Here is a 16,130-nt window from a genome sequence, read left to right as displayed (position 1 = left end):
GACCAGTTGGATTATATAGTATCAGGCTATGGTAATGGGCTGGACTCATTCCAGCTGAATCCTGGTATGCACTCCAGGTTATCTTAATCAAGCAGAAAATTGTATCGTTAACCCATCATGTAGAGACCAGAATCATTTTAAGACACTTAAGTGGGTTGAACTTGAAACTGCATCCAAAGAATAATGGTGCATACACACGATCAGATTTATTTCTTCAGATATGGACGATAACGATTTAAAAATCGTTCAGTCGTTCATATCTGATGGAAAATCGTTCATTTCTGACATGCCTGAACGATGGACGATCAACGATGCGCGTTCCCGTTTGTCAGATAACGATATCTGACATCTGATGGGTTTGCAGTCAGACTTGGACGATTCCATTCATTTTAATGCAGTCAAAAATCGTTCAATCGTTCAAATCGTTCAAAACTTTGGTCAAATCGTTCAAATCGTTTAATCGTTCAGTCGTTCATCTGACAAATCTGACAAGTCTGACAAATCTGACCGTGTGTACGCTCCATAAAGGTGCATACACACACAACGACTTTTGGTACGATTATCGATAACGATATAATTTATCATTCAATCGTTGAAAAAAACGTTCAATTTCTGAGTTAAAACGATGAACGATTATCGTTCATGCGCGTTCACGTTTGTAGTTCAGTCAGACTGACCAACTCAATGATTTTCAGTAAGGGAATATGCAAAGATTGTTTGTAGTTCAAAAAAATCGTTCATTACATTTAGTAAATGAACGATTTTAGTAAACGATTTTTGTTCATTTTTCTCTTGAAAAAATGAACGAAAATCGTTTACTAAAATCGTTCATTTACTAAATCGTTGTGTGTGTATGCAGCACACGGTCAGATTTGTCAGACTTGTCAGATGAATGACTGAACGATTAAACGATTTGAAAGATTTGAACGATTTGAACGATTGAACGATTTTTGACTGCATTAAAATGAATGGAATCGTCCAAGTCTGACTGCAAACCCATCAGATGTCAGATATCGTTATCTGACAAACGGGAACGCGCATCGTTGATCGTCCGTCGTTCAGGCATGTCAGATATGAACGATTTTCCTTCAGATATGAACGACTGAACGATTTTTAAATCGTTATCGTTCATATCTGAAGGAAAAATCTGATCGTGTGTATGCACCATTAGAAAGTATGTAGTTATTATACTCAGATAAGGACTTTGGCTACATATGTCAGTGTTTAGCTATAAGGTTGACTTTAATATGTTGTATATTTTGTTTGTTTTTAACTTGAACACATAAATTTTGCACTTAACTTGAAACAGGAGGACAGGACACCGTTTGGAACAAGGGGTCTCCTGTGTCCATAGGACAGTGGTTCTCAACTACAGTCTTCATGTACCCCCGACAGACCATGTTTTCTGGAGTCCTTTTATCATGCACAGATATGTTAATCTGTTTTGCTGGGTCATTCATTATCTCACCTGCTTCCATGAAGAGAAATCTTAAAAAACATGACCTGTACTAGATCTAAGAGCCACAATGGCAACATAAGAAACAAACTCCACAGGTTAGCTATACTGAAGCTTCTAAAACAGAAATTGGTGTTGGTGCCCATATTGACCAATCAGATTCTGTCTATCATTTTCTAGACTGCAAAAGACATGCATCTGACTAGTTGCTACGGGCAACAGCACCACTTGTATGTGTTAGAACCTTTGGTGAATCTACCCCTATGGCATTAGTATAATCCGAGCTCTATCCTGGGGTGCGCTGAGCAATTGCACCCTTCTTGGAGACGACCTTGACAGTCACAAACGTGTCACAGTTCTAGGTCCAGCTACTTTGCTTCAGGGTGTTATGTTTTATTTGTATTTTTTGCATGGTAAATGCTTGAAAATTGTTTTTAAAATATAAGTTCTCTATATGCTGGTGTTTCAATGCGGTACAGAAAAGGTATCAAAACTCCTAATACCCCTTTTACACCGGAGCTAAAACCCGGGTTTTTGAAGGGTTAACCCGGGCAGCTCCCTGGTGTAAAAGGGGAGAGGGTTGGATCGCCGGGTCGAGTGACCCGGCGATCCAACCCAGGTAACTAGCAGGGTTTAACACGGGCGTAGCCCGTGAAACCCTGCTGTGAGAACAGCGCACTCCGGGTCACGATGACCTGGAGTGCGCTGCTAGCCGGCCGATTGGTCCGGATTCAGTGGCACTTAGAGATGACGTCATCTCCAAGCGACCACTTTCACTCCGCAAAAGCCGGGTCTATGCAGACCCGACTGCGGTGTGAGCGGCGCTGACTTGGGAATATCCCGAGTCGGCGCCGGCAAAATTCCGGGTCTGATCCGGATAGGAACTTCGTTCCAACTCCGGGTCAGACCCGGAATGTAGGTGGAAAAGGGGTATAAGTAGGATATGAACATGACCCTACACAGGTGTGTATTTCAGGTGCACAATCCAATAATAATAATACTACTATTACTACTAATAATAATAATATCTGTGTAGGACCAAGCGTCAGACTTTGCTGCAGGGTTACAATAACTAAACACTTGGATAAGGCCACATCTGCACTGAAGTTTTGTTTAAGACCAGCACCATACAGTAATGTAAGCTTATATCTACCCCAGTTGAAACATGTAACATTCCTGCCTGTGTGCACATATTAAGGCCCCCCCATACATCAGCAATCGACTGTGGCAATTCTGCAATTTGCAATGGATTGTGTATAAAAATCTGCAATGTACAGTATGGGCTTCACAGATTGCAGATTGCAACCAAAAAGTGATTGGAATTGTTTAATCAGATTGTCCAACATGTTGGATGTCACAGATGGAATGGGGCTGTAGATTGCTAGTGTATGGACATGATCAGCAGATTTGCAGACCGTTACTGGCAAAGGGATGGGCCTTTCCAGATTGGCAGATCTGTGTTTGCTGCAATCGATCTGCAAATCACTGAAAATGATCTGTAATGTATGGGCGCAGATTGCTAGATTGGGAAATCCTAAAATCGGGCAATAAATCTTCAAATTGTTCAATTGTGGTTTTCAGATTGCTGATGTATGGAGGCCTTTAAGAAGGGTATCCGCTACCCGACAGTGAAAAGACTGAACGATAACGATATCGTTATCGTTCAGTCATTCACTACACTGCAGGGTGCCCACACTGAACGATATGTCGTTCAATGCAGGCACAATCAATCATCTGCAAACATGCTGAACCTGACGATATCGTCAGGTTGACCAGCATGTTTGAACGATGATAAGGGGGGTATCCACTAGACTATAAAGTTGAACGATTGAACGATAACGATAAAATCGTTCGATAATCGTTCGATAATCGTTCAAACATCGTTTGAAAATCGTTTGAAAATTTGGTCTTTAATGGGGGGCATCCACTATAAGATCTGAAAACGACTGCACGATTACGACATTGTAATCGTGCAGTCGTTTGTCAGTAGTGTGATGTGCCTGCACTGAACGAGCAGACGTTCAGTGCAGGGTCATCCATCATCTGGAAACATGCTGAGCCTGACGATATTGTCAGGTTGACCAGCATGTTTGCACGATGATAGATGTCTAAAAGATGTCTAATGGTGCATACACACGATCAGATTTTTCCTTCAGATATGAACGATAACGATTTAAAAATCGTTCAGTCGTTCATATCTGAAGGAAAATCGTTCATATCTGACATGCCTGAACGATGGACGATCAACGATGCACGTTCCCATTTGTCAGATAACGATATCTGACATCTGATGGGTTTCCAGTCAGACTTGGACGATTCCATTCATTTTAATGCAGTCAAAAATCGTTCAATCGTTCAAATCGTTCAAAACTTTGGTAAAATCGTTCAAATCGTTAAATCGTTTAATCCTTCAGTCGTTCATCTGACAAATCTGACAAGTCTGACAAATCTGACCGTGTGTACGCTCCATAAAAGACCAAATTTTCAAACGATTTTCAAACGATGTTCAAATGATTATCGAATGATTTTATCGTTATCGCTCAATCGTTCAACTTTATCGTCTAGTGCAGTGGTTCTCAAACTCGGTCCTCAGGACCCCACACAGTTCACTTTTTGCAGGTCACCCAGCAGGTGCACAGGTGTATTCATTACTCACTGACACATTTTAAAAGATCTACAGGTGCAGCTGACTATTTCACTAGTAATTATGTGAGGAGACCTACAAAACATGCACTGTTTGGGGTCCTGAGGACAGAGTTTGAGAACCTGTGGTCTAGTGGATACCCCCCTTGTGAGTTGCACTGGCTAATTTCAGGCAGTAATTAACATCAATACAATTACCAGCACCTAGTGAATTGGGCATTCGTTATGACGTTGGCTGTATTATTCACTACTTGGCATTATAAGCCCCGCCTCTAAACCAGGTGCTGTCAATCACCTGGGTGTTAATTCCTGCTGGCAATAGTCCAATGCAGTCTACTGAGGACATGTCCAGGTGAGAGGGTCCCATCTAATGTGATGATGTCACAGGGGGCGGGTCCTTGCAACTTTTGCTGTTTTTATCTTTGTTTGAAAGCAGGTAAGATTAATACCCCAAGCTGGGCAACCCCCCCCCACAGGACAGGTGCATTGTGCTAATTATTTTTTAGAAGCGTAGTCAGTTTGTCTTCTTTTGCACCATTATTTAAGAAATATTAAAATATTTATTTATTTTTAATACATTTTTGATTGAAACATTTCAAAGATATTCACAGTAGTGTCAATACAGAATAGGAACATAACTATGAAATCAGAAAAAACTATATACAATGTAAATATATATATATATATATAAAAAATTGAACATATACACTGTACATCAAGATGACACCAAGACCAATGATAGTATAGTGTGATCGGATGAAATCTCAACTCTTCAACATTATAGAAGGTAGAAAATGAGGAAAGAGAGATGGGATTGGGGTTAAGGCAGTTTCCCAAACTTCGTCATTACAGTCCGGGTTTTAAAGCTATCCATGCTTGAGCCCAGATGGTTAAATCAAATTGACTGAGGTACTAATTAAGGCCCTGATTCAGAGCCGCTCGTAAGCGGCCGCTTGTTCGTTCTGACCGATGTTCGCACATCTGCGCATGCGTACGGATTTTAATACGCATGCGCGAACCAGTCAGTGCGGCCAAAAATCGTTTGTTCGCTATATAGCGAATGCCTGCTATTTTGAGTGACAGAAGGAGGCGTATGTGGGTGGTAACAGGGGAATGTGCTTGAAAACGGGGAGTGGAATTCGAACGCAGGCGTGCTTAAAGGTCAAAACGGGCGTTTTAAGGGAGTGCATAATTAATACAGCAGCGTCATTGACCACGTCACTTTGTTTTTTATTACTCAGAACTGCTCGCAAAATAGCGGTTGAAAAAAACAGCCAAAAGAATAGCGAGTAGTTCATACGCTGTTCGATGTACTCGATTAATCTAATAAATAGCGGACATGACGTATGGTGCAAGTGACAAGGGGGCGTATTTTTCAAAATTACAAACGCAAGTTTTGCTCGCTCGTTCAGACTTAGAGGCGTGAACAGACCGCAATTAGCGAACGGTTCATTTGAATAGCCACCCCTTGTTTTAGAACGAACGACCGCAAATAGCGAGCGGCTCTGAATGAGGGTCTAAGTCACCTGTGCTCAAACATGGGTATCCTTAAAACGTGGCCTGTATTGGCAGAGTTTGGAAAAAGGGGAGGGGAATCATACTATTATGCATCTGGAAATTGCATAGCATCAATAAAGAGGAACATATCAAACACTAGAACTTACAGTACTGTATACAGTGGACATAGAACAATAAACTAACAAAAATATAGATATCTCATTTGAAACGTATCAGGTCACAAAACGTAATAAGGAGCTATGGGCCCTATTTATCAATGAATCTAAACACCAGCGGCATATTGTATTTCACTTAGTATCGCAGTGATACAAATGAATATAGCGCTGGTATTCATCATTACTTAGCTTGCTGGTGAGGTTCCGCAACGTTCTGCACGGCGTCCTGCGCTCACCTGCCAGTGATGTGCTTCAATGTCATGCGGATGCGCAACGGACAGTCTGATATTAAACGCACGGCTGCGCTCGCAAGCACCCGCTAGCTGTGAAAATATGCTAATGAGTGCAATCGCACGGCAACCACAGCACTATAGCAAGACGCCCATCGCTGTATGAAGCCACCCACTTCCCATGACATGCATCCGCAAGTCAACGAAAACATCGGTAACATCGGAACCATTCGCACAGTTGTGACTGACCTGATCCTACCTCACAAACTGCTAAACCTCCTGTCGCCATCTAGACCTCTGCCAGCGTATGCTATCGCAGGGGCTTAATTATGCACGCCCCTGTAACAGCGTCAAACGCACAGGCACCCCTGCGTTCCACCAACCAACCCCCGTCACCACCCTCAAACAGTCACTTCCTGTCAATCACTGTGTGAAGACTCTGCATGCTCACTGCTTCCCGATTGCTTCGGCCAGATCGCGCACCCATGCACAGATTGCAAACATCGACCGGCTGCATGCGAACGCAGCCGTGCGATCCTTGCTGAATCAGGCCCTGTGCACACCAGTGAATCAGGTCCTAGATTTGTTTTAAATTGAGGGCAGGAAAACATTGATGATTAATGGGCCCCATACATTATCGCGATCCCGCGATGCTGCAACCCGGCATCGCAGGATCGCAGAAATCCAACATGTTGAATTTTGGTGATTTGACGATCGCGATCAAAAAATGATCGCAATTGTCAAATCGCCGACATTTATCATGACAAATGTCTGCGATCCGGAGACGGATTGCAGAACATCGATGGTGGGCGATCGGAAATTTCCGATGGCAGCCCTGCATCACGGCAATCCGTTGCTGATGTATGGGCACCTTTACATCGTCAATGGACATCAATGCAGGTACTCTGACTGAGAAGCTGGACTGGTACAGTGGGGAGACCCAGAATTTCATTGGTGAGGACTCTGAAAACAAACATCATATGAATGTATGACAAGACTTTCTGGGCCTCATTCAGACCCACTCGCAAGCGGCTGTCCGCTCGCAAGTGGGTCGATGGTGTGCACTGCGCATGCGCACGACGGAGGGAGCTCCGTCGTGCGCATGCGCCAGACGCGACGAGCGAAGGACTTTCCTTTGCTCGTTGTGTCTGATCAAAGGGGGCGTGCTGTCGATGTTGATTGACAGCACGCCCCCTTTGGTGGGCGTGCCGGGGGCGTGCCTGCCAGACGGAGGCGTTCCCAAGGGAACGCCTACCGTCAAAAGCCGGCCCCACTGACATCACTAGTGATGTCAGTGGGAGTGATTTTGGATCTGATAGAGCCAAAATCACTCCAGGGCTTGTGGTCGAAAAACCCGACCACAGGCTTCTGGTCGCACTGGCGATGGTCAAGACCATCGCGACCATCATCCTGCACGCTCGTATGTGCTGTGGGTGGTGACCCACAGCTATACGAGCGTCCAGGAGGACGCTCCATTTTTATGGAGGACGGCCCTCATTCAGAGCGAGCGCTCTGCTCAGAGCGTCCGGCTCTGAATGAGGGCTTCTGTGTAATACATCTAAAAGGGTCTCACTCAGGAATTCCAGCTTTTTTGGAATAAGAAAACTACATCTATTCTCTCTTCCTTGATGAGGGTTGCAATCCACTTTTAAGTCTCCGTGTCACAAGTAGTGTCACTATGAAATATTTTCCTCTACTTTTTTTACATGTCCACGTGAGGAATTTTTAGAGAAGGATTTATTTGTGATCACCACAAAGTGCCAGAGACGGCTACATTCTGTTGACCCTAATGGTGCATACACACTGGGCGATTAAAGTGGACAACTGAACGATAATGATATCATTATCGTTCAGTCGTCCATGTTTAACACAAAAACGATGAACGATAACGACGACGCGCGTTCCCGCAGGTCGTTTGTCATCATCGTTCATCGGGTTAACATGCAAGCCAACCTGACGATGTTGTCAGGTTGCTGCATGTTATAGAATGGGGGAGAGAGCCCGGCGCTGAACGATATTGTTAATGATATCATTCAGCGGGTGTACGCACACCCTACCAGGGACACACTAGACGATATCGCTCAGGTTTGTGTCTAGCTATTCTTGTCTCTTGTCTGAGAAATACAGGCAGGTACTTATCCATCATGCAATACCATCAGTGAGGCATCTGATTGGCTCCAAATTTATTCTGCAGCAGGACAATGACCCCAAACATACAGCCAATGTCATTAAGAACTATGGCCCTGATTCAGAGCCGCTCGCTCTGACCAGAGCGCTTGCTCTGAATCAGGGCCCTCCTCCATTAAAATGGAGCGTCCTCCTGGACGCTCGTATAGCTGTGGGTGACTACCCACAGCATATACGAGCATCCAAAAAGATGGTCATCTTCGGACTTACGACGGAAACCCTGCGGTAGGGTTTACCAGCCACAAGTCCTGGAGTGAGTTTGGCTCTATCAGAGCCAAAATCACTCCCACTGACATCACTAGTGATGTCAGTGGGGCCGGCTTCAGACGGTAGGCGTTCTCATGGGAATGCCTCCGTCTGGCCGCCACGCCCCCGGCACGCCCACCAAAGGGGGCGTGCTGTCAGTCACCATCGACAGCATGCCCCCTTTGGTGCGAGACCTGGAGCGACAGCTTGGCTGTCGCAGTCCGGGTCTCGCGCATGTGCACGACGGAGCTCCCTCCGTCGTGCGCATGCGCAGTGGGGACCATCGACCCACTTGCGAGCATACTGCCACTTGCGAGTGGGTCTGAATGACCCCCTATCTTCAGTGTAAAGAAGAACAAGAAGTTCTGGAAGTGATGATATGGCCCCAACAGAATCCTGATCTCAACATCATCGAGTCTGTCTGGGATTACATGAAGAGACAGAAGGATGTGAGCAAGCCGACATCCACAGAAGATCTGCGGTTAGTTCTCCAAGATGTTTGGAACAAACTCCATGCCGAGTTCCTTCAAAAACTGTGTGCAAGTGCACCTAGAAGAATTGATGCTGTTTTGAAGGCAAAGCGTTAATCTTGTTGATAAAAATAAACTATTAACACTTTTATTTTTGAAAGCACTCTTATGTTGCAGGATGTTTTCCACACCTGCCTAAAACTTTTGCACAGTGCTGTATATTTATGGGCTTTTTAAATAAGACGCAAACTAACCAGAATGCTCCCAAATGCATGCGGACACCAAACACTTTAAGGACCAGCATTCCCAGCAGCTGCTGATCTGATTATCCCACAAAGGAATTAAATATGCTCATCCAGTATTTGCGGTCCCCCAAACCATTGGCACCCGGCAACTACCTAAGTTCTCCTAATAGTAACCCTGGCACTGCACAGAGAGGGCAGAAGGTCCCATTTCTATGATATCAGTCCCTGGGACTTTTTACTGTCTGACAACCGTGTCCTGGGGGAATATGTGACAGTTATTTAAATTAACCACACAAATAGTCTATACATGATAGGGTAGTGTATATTCTCCCTCCCTATGGGGCATATTCAGGAATTAGTCGGGATAATTATAATTTGTTATCGCCTCATATCTCGGCAATAAGAAATGAAGGGCCTGATTCAGACCCGCTGGCAAGCGGGTCGATGGTGGCCCAGTGCGCATGACGGAGCCGGCCCCGTCGTGCGCATGCACGAGACCCGGATAGCGACGGACAAACCGTCGCTCCGGGTCTCGTACCAAAGGGGGCGCGCTGTCGATGTTGAGTGACAGCACGCCCCCTTTGGTGGGCGGGCCGGGGCGTGGCTGCCCAGATGGAGGCATTCCCATGGGAACGTCTACCGTCTGGGGCCGGCCCCATTGACATCACAAGTGATGTCAGTGGGTGTGCTTTCGGCTCTGGTAGAGCCGAAAGCACTCTAGGGCTTGCGGCAATGAGACCCTACCACAAGGGTCTCGTCGCAAACCTGATGGTCGCGATGGTCTTGACCATCGTGACCATCTTCCTGGCCGCTCCCTATAGCTGTGGGTAGTCACCCACAGCTATGCGAGCAGCCAGGAGGCTGCTCTGAAAAACAAGAAGGACGGCCCTGATTCTGAGCAAGCGCTCTGTCAGAGCATCCGGCTCTGAATCAGGGCCTAAGTTTTGTGGGAATTTACAAAGAAAAGAAGCCCATCCCTGCGACGTGTAAAAAAAAAAGGAACAGTGATCACTTATACCCCTTTTCCACCTACATTCCGGGTCTGACCAGGAGTTGGAACAAAGTTCCTATCCGGATCAGACCCGGAATTTTGCAGGCGCCGACTCAGGATATTCCCGAGTCAGCGCCGCTCACACCGCAGTGGGGTTTGCATAGATCCGGCTTTTGCGGAGTGAAAGTGGTCGGTTGGAGATGACGTCATCTCCAAGCACCACTGAAGCCGTACCAATCGGCCGGCTAGCAGCGCACTCCAGGTCATTGTGACCCGGAGTGTGCTGTTCTCACAGCAGGGTTTCACGGGCTACGCCCATGTGAAACCCTGCTAGTTACCTGGGTTGGATTGCCGGGTCACTCGACCCGGCGATCCAACTCTCTCCCCTTTTACACCAGGGAGCTGCCCGGGTTAACCCTTCAAAAGCCCGGGTTTTAGCTCCGGTGTAAAAGGGGTATAATTCAAAGAATTTACTCCTGGGCTGAGAAACTGGCACAGCTGAGGTACTGTGCACGTGCAGATGTCCGCCTGTGCCTGTGCAAGCAGACATTATCGGGAAAGGTTACTGTGGATCCCTCTTCGGAAAAGTTTGTGGATCCCTCTTCGGAAAAGTGGCAAATGCAGGATTTCTAGAGGGGTTTCTTCCAAATGTTTGATTTTTGAGTGTGGCCAGTCCATGAAGAGGGTATAATTACCACTTATCCATCTTTAATATGCGTCATACAAAGTATATTGTGTGTCATAATTCCAGCATATACAGGACCAGTGATCACAGTAAGCCATTAAATGTGGCAGTAGGGCCATCCTGTCTGAGCTGAATGTTTTTATTTTAGATGTGGGCACCATTCCAGGGCATGGGAGCAAGTCTGGGAGTCTTGGGGAGCAGCAGAAGAACCTAGCGCTGCCCTGGACATATATGTACATATTGGGCTCTATAGCAGTGCATCCCTAACAGTGCATGTTTTCCAAATTCCCTAATTGGTGCACAGGTTATTTATTACTGGCTGATACATGTTAAAAGATCCACAGGTGGTGCTATATATTTCATTTGTGATACTGAGAAGAACGTGCAGTGCTATTAAAATTCCATTATATTACTATTTCTATTGTGGTTATGGTGTGATCTAGGGAGGGGGGTTTCCAGGCAGATGGAAACCCACCTTGCGTTTGCCTACGTGTCAAGTTTCGGAATTTTACGCTTTCCGGAGTTTGGTACATGTCGCGGTTTAGCAGCTCTCATAGAAACCTACGGGACTGCTTTTACAAATGAAAAACGGTGGGAGCGCAGCAGATATTGAGATACCGGCTACGTTCCTCCCTTCATACATCCTGGTGATACTTCAACAGTTGTTCCCGCAAAATTATTTTGATGAATATGCCCCTAATCCTGTTGCATATGTCCACTACCCAAAGGGATCGGACGCAAATCCTGACACTGTAGGACCGGCAGTGAAGATCCCGACAGGTAAGTATTTTAAGTATTCACTAACCTTACCCCTCCCCCAACCCTCCCTTAGGGGTGCCTAACCCTAACCCCTCCCTAAGTGCCTAACCCTAACCCCCCCTTCCCCGCAGCCTAAATCTAAGTCTCCCAGAGGGGTGCCTAACCCCACCTTCCCCCAGCCTAACCCTCCCGGTGGGGTGCCTAACCACAAGTCCCCCCCGGGAGCCCATAACCTAACGCTCCCCCCCCCGTGCGGCTGTCAGCGCCTTCCGCCCGGCTTACCTTTGATCGGTATACCGGGCTTCGGGCTCCCGGCGTAGGTAAAATGACAGGCGTCGGGATTAGACAGTCGGAAAGCCGGTGGTCGGCATTTCGAACCGTCGGCTTCCTGACTGCATCCCTCCCCAAATGCTGTTTTTGTGCTCATCTGTCAAGGCTCAAAAATTTCAAATTTGCAAATATTTCACAAAGATGTTGCAAGAACCTCAGAATAACGCCCCCTTGAGGATAAAAAGGAAAGCACAACAGCTGCGAAGGAGGGGAATCTGTTGCATCTTTTGTGCACCTGTTATTAACAAGTAACCCCCCCCCCCCCCTTTAACACCACCAGAAGCCTGTGCCTGGCACCAGTGCCCATCTGCCCACCTCACCCACCCTCACACTATTAACCCTTTAGCTCCGAGCACAATGGGGGCTGCACCCACAATGCTGTGTGTCCTTATTAAGAGAGCTGCAGCTTGTATGATGACAGGCAGGGGGTTAGCCCATCCCCTGTAAGGTAAGCTTCCTCTTCCTCTGCAATGTGTCTCTTCCTTTTATAGATATTTCTGACAGTAGCTGCTGCTCAGCGGACCTGGCTGAGGCTGTCACATTCACCAACCCGGAAGCTGCTGCAGTCTACAGAAATCTCAGGCACCAGAGCAGAAGGCAGCGGCAGCAGCAGCAGCAGCAGCCTGCTGTCCCTACCAGGGGTCCTCACTCCTGAGCCAAGGTACAGTGTGCTGAATGCAGTCTAATCTGAGTGCCTGACCTGGGGGGATGATGTGTGTGTGTGTACTGTATGTATGTATGTATAAATATCCACCTGTGTGCACATTCCTGCAATAGTACATGCTCTATCTATCTATCTATCTATCTATCCTTGGATGGTGGCTTGCATTTCTTACAGGCTGCCACTGAGGTGCAAATTGATTTACAGTACCTGTGGTGATGGTGTTCAGGGCTGATAATGGAATCTGACTGTAGGGATTATCCATTGCTCATGTGCAATGTATCCATGTATAGCAATGTAACAGTATGCATGCATGACACTCGCAGCCTGTGGCACAGTGCAGCTATTCTCACACTGTTATTGTAAATCGATTTTTTTATTTATTTATCAAAATGTTGCTATTGTAATAACCTTTGTGACATTGAGCAAGCTGGATGCTTCCTGTTGGAAATGACACAGTATTACCACTGGTACCAGCTGACAGTCTGACAACTGACAAAGGAGACGATTGAGGGGTTTTTTAATTATTGTTATTTGCTAAATGTTTCAGTTATTAAGTGTCCTGTATCTGGGTGCTGGCAAAGTGATCTCTCGGTGATAGAAAGTAGAATAACAAGACAATTCCGATGATTGTTTATAGGGTTGCATAATGGGGAAGACACATCAGTGCTGTTGTTTGTACAATGAATTAATACTTTATGTTCCGCCTGTAATATTAGCTGCATCTGTATTAGAAGAACAGGCTACCAATCTTATTTTACAAGGAGACCATTATCTTCTAATCTGGACTAATGCTGATACTGATTTTAGTCATGCTGTAATATGGTTGTTGTTTTTTTGGGAAGTGGGGGGGGCTGGAGGTTTGACCCTGTTTATGTGGTTAAAAAAAAAAAGAGAATGAAATAAAAAAAAATGTCCTTGCTATATGACTATAGGTTCACACACATTGGCGTTGAGAAAGTAACATTAGTATAAATGGCGGTAACTTGACCTTGCTCTAGGGGAGCGTTCACTGTATTGAATACAATTTGCTATTCCCCTAGCGCTAAATGGACTTCATTATATTTTTCGGAGGGTTGGTGACGAAATTTATCATAGCTTGCAGAGAGAGTACTGAACCAACCAATCAGCTCCTTACTGTCATTTTACAGGCTGTGTTTGAAAAATGACAGTTAGGAACTGATTGGTTGGGCCCCATTTAACAACTATCCTATATAATATGCCAGCGGCATATTTCATATAGTATCACAGTGATACTATCGCTGCCAGCGACGGGCTGTTGTGTCATGCTTATGCGTGACGGCCGTCCTGCGCATCAACGTTGCACTTTTACGCTGTGGGGACCTAGCAGTGTATGGAAGACTTTGCTGAAGTTTGATAGGCTGTTGCTGAGTCCACATTGCTGGGACTGTATTGCTATTTCCATCCATAGATGGTGTAAACGGTATAGTGACAAACGTAGGTGAGCTAAGCTTGTTATGTGCTGAAAGGAGGACCAGGCCCACTGAGAACCGCGGCGGGCCCAGGTAATAGGGGGCGTGGCCTAATAGCTGGCAGCGTGGCCATGCCCCCTTCCCAAAAAAAAAAAAGATTTGCAGCGCTGCTCTGGGCCCCCTCAGCCCTGCTCAAAGCCAGGGGCGCGATCAGTGTGATCGCTCCCCCCCACAGGCTTAGGAGATTGCTGTGTGCTGGGCCGCTGTGAGGGAGGGGGAGCGGCGCCGGACCCGGGCCCCCGCCAGGCCCCTCAGGAAGCCCGGGCCCTGGTAATCTATACCCACTCCCCCCCCCCTCTCGGCGCCCCTGAGGAGGACATAACCCCTTTAGCACTCATTGTTAAATGGAGCCTGCAATCTCTCTCCAGTTTATCTCTAAGGTTTAGTTCATCTACCCCTATGAGGTGAAATTCTCAGCTAGCCAACAGTGTGCGTGCACAGGCCCATTCACTTTGGGTAGTGCCATGTCCCCCAGAAGCACTGAGGCGCCCCCCTACCAAAGCGCAAGGGAAGATGTATCAAGCCTTCTAAACTGTGGAGAAGTTGGCCCACAGCAACCAATCAGCTTTCATGTAGCATTTATCAAGTACAGTTTATAAAATGATATAGGTAGAAGCTGACTGGTTGCTATGGGTAACTCATCCACTATTTGAAAGCTTATTAATACATGTCCCCCATGATTGAATGGTGAATGCATCATTGGAAGCCGCGTGTGGCATCCGTTAGCCGGACACCTTTACCAACTGTCCCGGAATTGGAACTAAATGTCCTGATCAGTGGGTCAGTCTCCTCAAATTCGGACCATGGTTACATTTATTTATTTTTATTTATTATTTTATTATTTAGTGAGTTATTTATTTATTTCAGGTTCAATAAATCTGCCCAACACCTTGGTGTTTATAGACTCTGAGCAATCATTCGTCCCGCTGCCACTCATTTACAGTGTTTTAGGTACCCCCTCCCCCAATTATTGGCACCCTTGTCATTAACCTACTCTAATAATAGATCTGGCCCTGGATGCTAGAAAAGTTTCGGGCAATAAATGATCAATCACTTTACTTTCGGTTTTGGGACCCCAGTGGCCTACTGTGCTTTTGCGGTCTGCATATGTGAGTGCAGGGATCCCTCTCCTAGTACTTTTGGTGATCTGTAGCCCATAGGCTACAATGGATTCCTCCATCTGAAGATCGCGTTAGCTGCCATTGACAATTGTCTTATGCAAGCCTAACTTTAAAAAAATATATATATTCTAGGAGTAAACGTGTGAGAGCTCTGGGAAACCAGTAGATGGCGCTAATTAATAACCTTGCAGGACGATAGAGTTGTATACTAGCCATGATATTTATATGACTTCCAGGAAGGTAATATTAATGTGTATGTGTCGCCCACACAAAGTGGAAGCAGCCTTTTTGTGGCCTGAGCTATTATTCATGAGAATTTATTTTATCCATTCACCACAAAACGGTGATACCATGGGTGCCTCATACCTCAGGGATGTTGCTATTTCACTAGCGAGATCCTAGGTTCAGTTTAAGGCCTCCTAAAATGCTGCACTACAGGCGGTCATACTGTACATAACTGCACCAAATCCACGGGTGTGTTATAAGAAATAGACAATAATTAGCTAGACAATGTCCCGATAGACACCAGATGTTAGACAGTCAATAGTTAGACAGGGAAAAAAGTTCGACACAGACAAAAGTCAGACACATTAAAGTTAGACAGGTACAACAGGTCGACGTGAAAATGGTCGACAATTATTTTGTTTTGTTTTTTAGCCCTAATCTTCATCCTAACCCTCCCCTTGGTGCCTAACCCTAACCATCCCTCCTGGTGACTAACTCTAACCGTCTGGGTAAGTGCCTAACCCTAACCATGGGGGTAAGTGCCTAACCCCAGCCCTCCAGTAAGTGCCTAACCCTAAAAAACAAACAAAAAAATGTGTCGACCATTTTTGTGTCGATCTTTTGTACCTGTCAAACTTCTTTCATGTCTAACTTTAGTGTGTCTGACTTTTGTCTGTGTCGAACTTTTATCCCTGTCTAACTATTAACTGTCTAA

At 45.8% G+C, this 16,130-nt stretch overlaps 1 protein-coding gene across 2 annotated transcripts in view; it reads left to right on the top strand.

Moving 5' to 3' along the window:
• The first annotated feature begins 4,517 nt into the window (after nucleotides 1–4,517).
• Nucleotides 4,518–16,130, top strand: part of CYRIB (CYFIP related Rac1 interactor B) — a 160,097-nt gene continuing 148,484 nt past the window's right edge. Inside the window, exons 1-2 of one of the 2 annotated variants that reach the window (XM_088457897.1) lie at nucleotides 4,518–4,535; nucleotides 12,407–12,576. The gene's annotated coding sequence lies outside the window, so the exon portion shown is untranslated. Of the gene's footprint in view, nucleotides 4,536–12,343; nucleotides 12,364–12,406; nucleotides 12,577–16,130 lie in introns of those variants that run through there. The other variant, XM_088457899.1, reaches the window with a different exon arrangement.

Source organism: Taudactylus pleione, unplaced genomic scaffold (assembly GCF_031769625.1).
Source record: "Taudactylus pleione unplaced genomic scaffold, aTauple2 ptg000791l, whole genome shotgun sequence".
Taxonomy (NCBI): Eukaryota; Metazoa; Chordata; class Amphibia; order Anura; family Myobatrachidae; genus Taudactylus; species Taudactylus pleione.
Note: the sequence above shows the minus strand (reverse complement) of the source record. Positions and strands in the feature narration are given on the sequence as shown.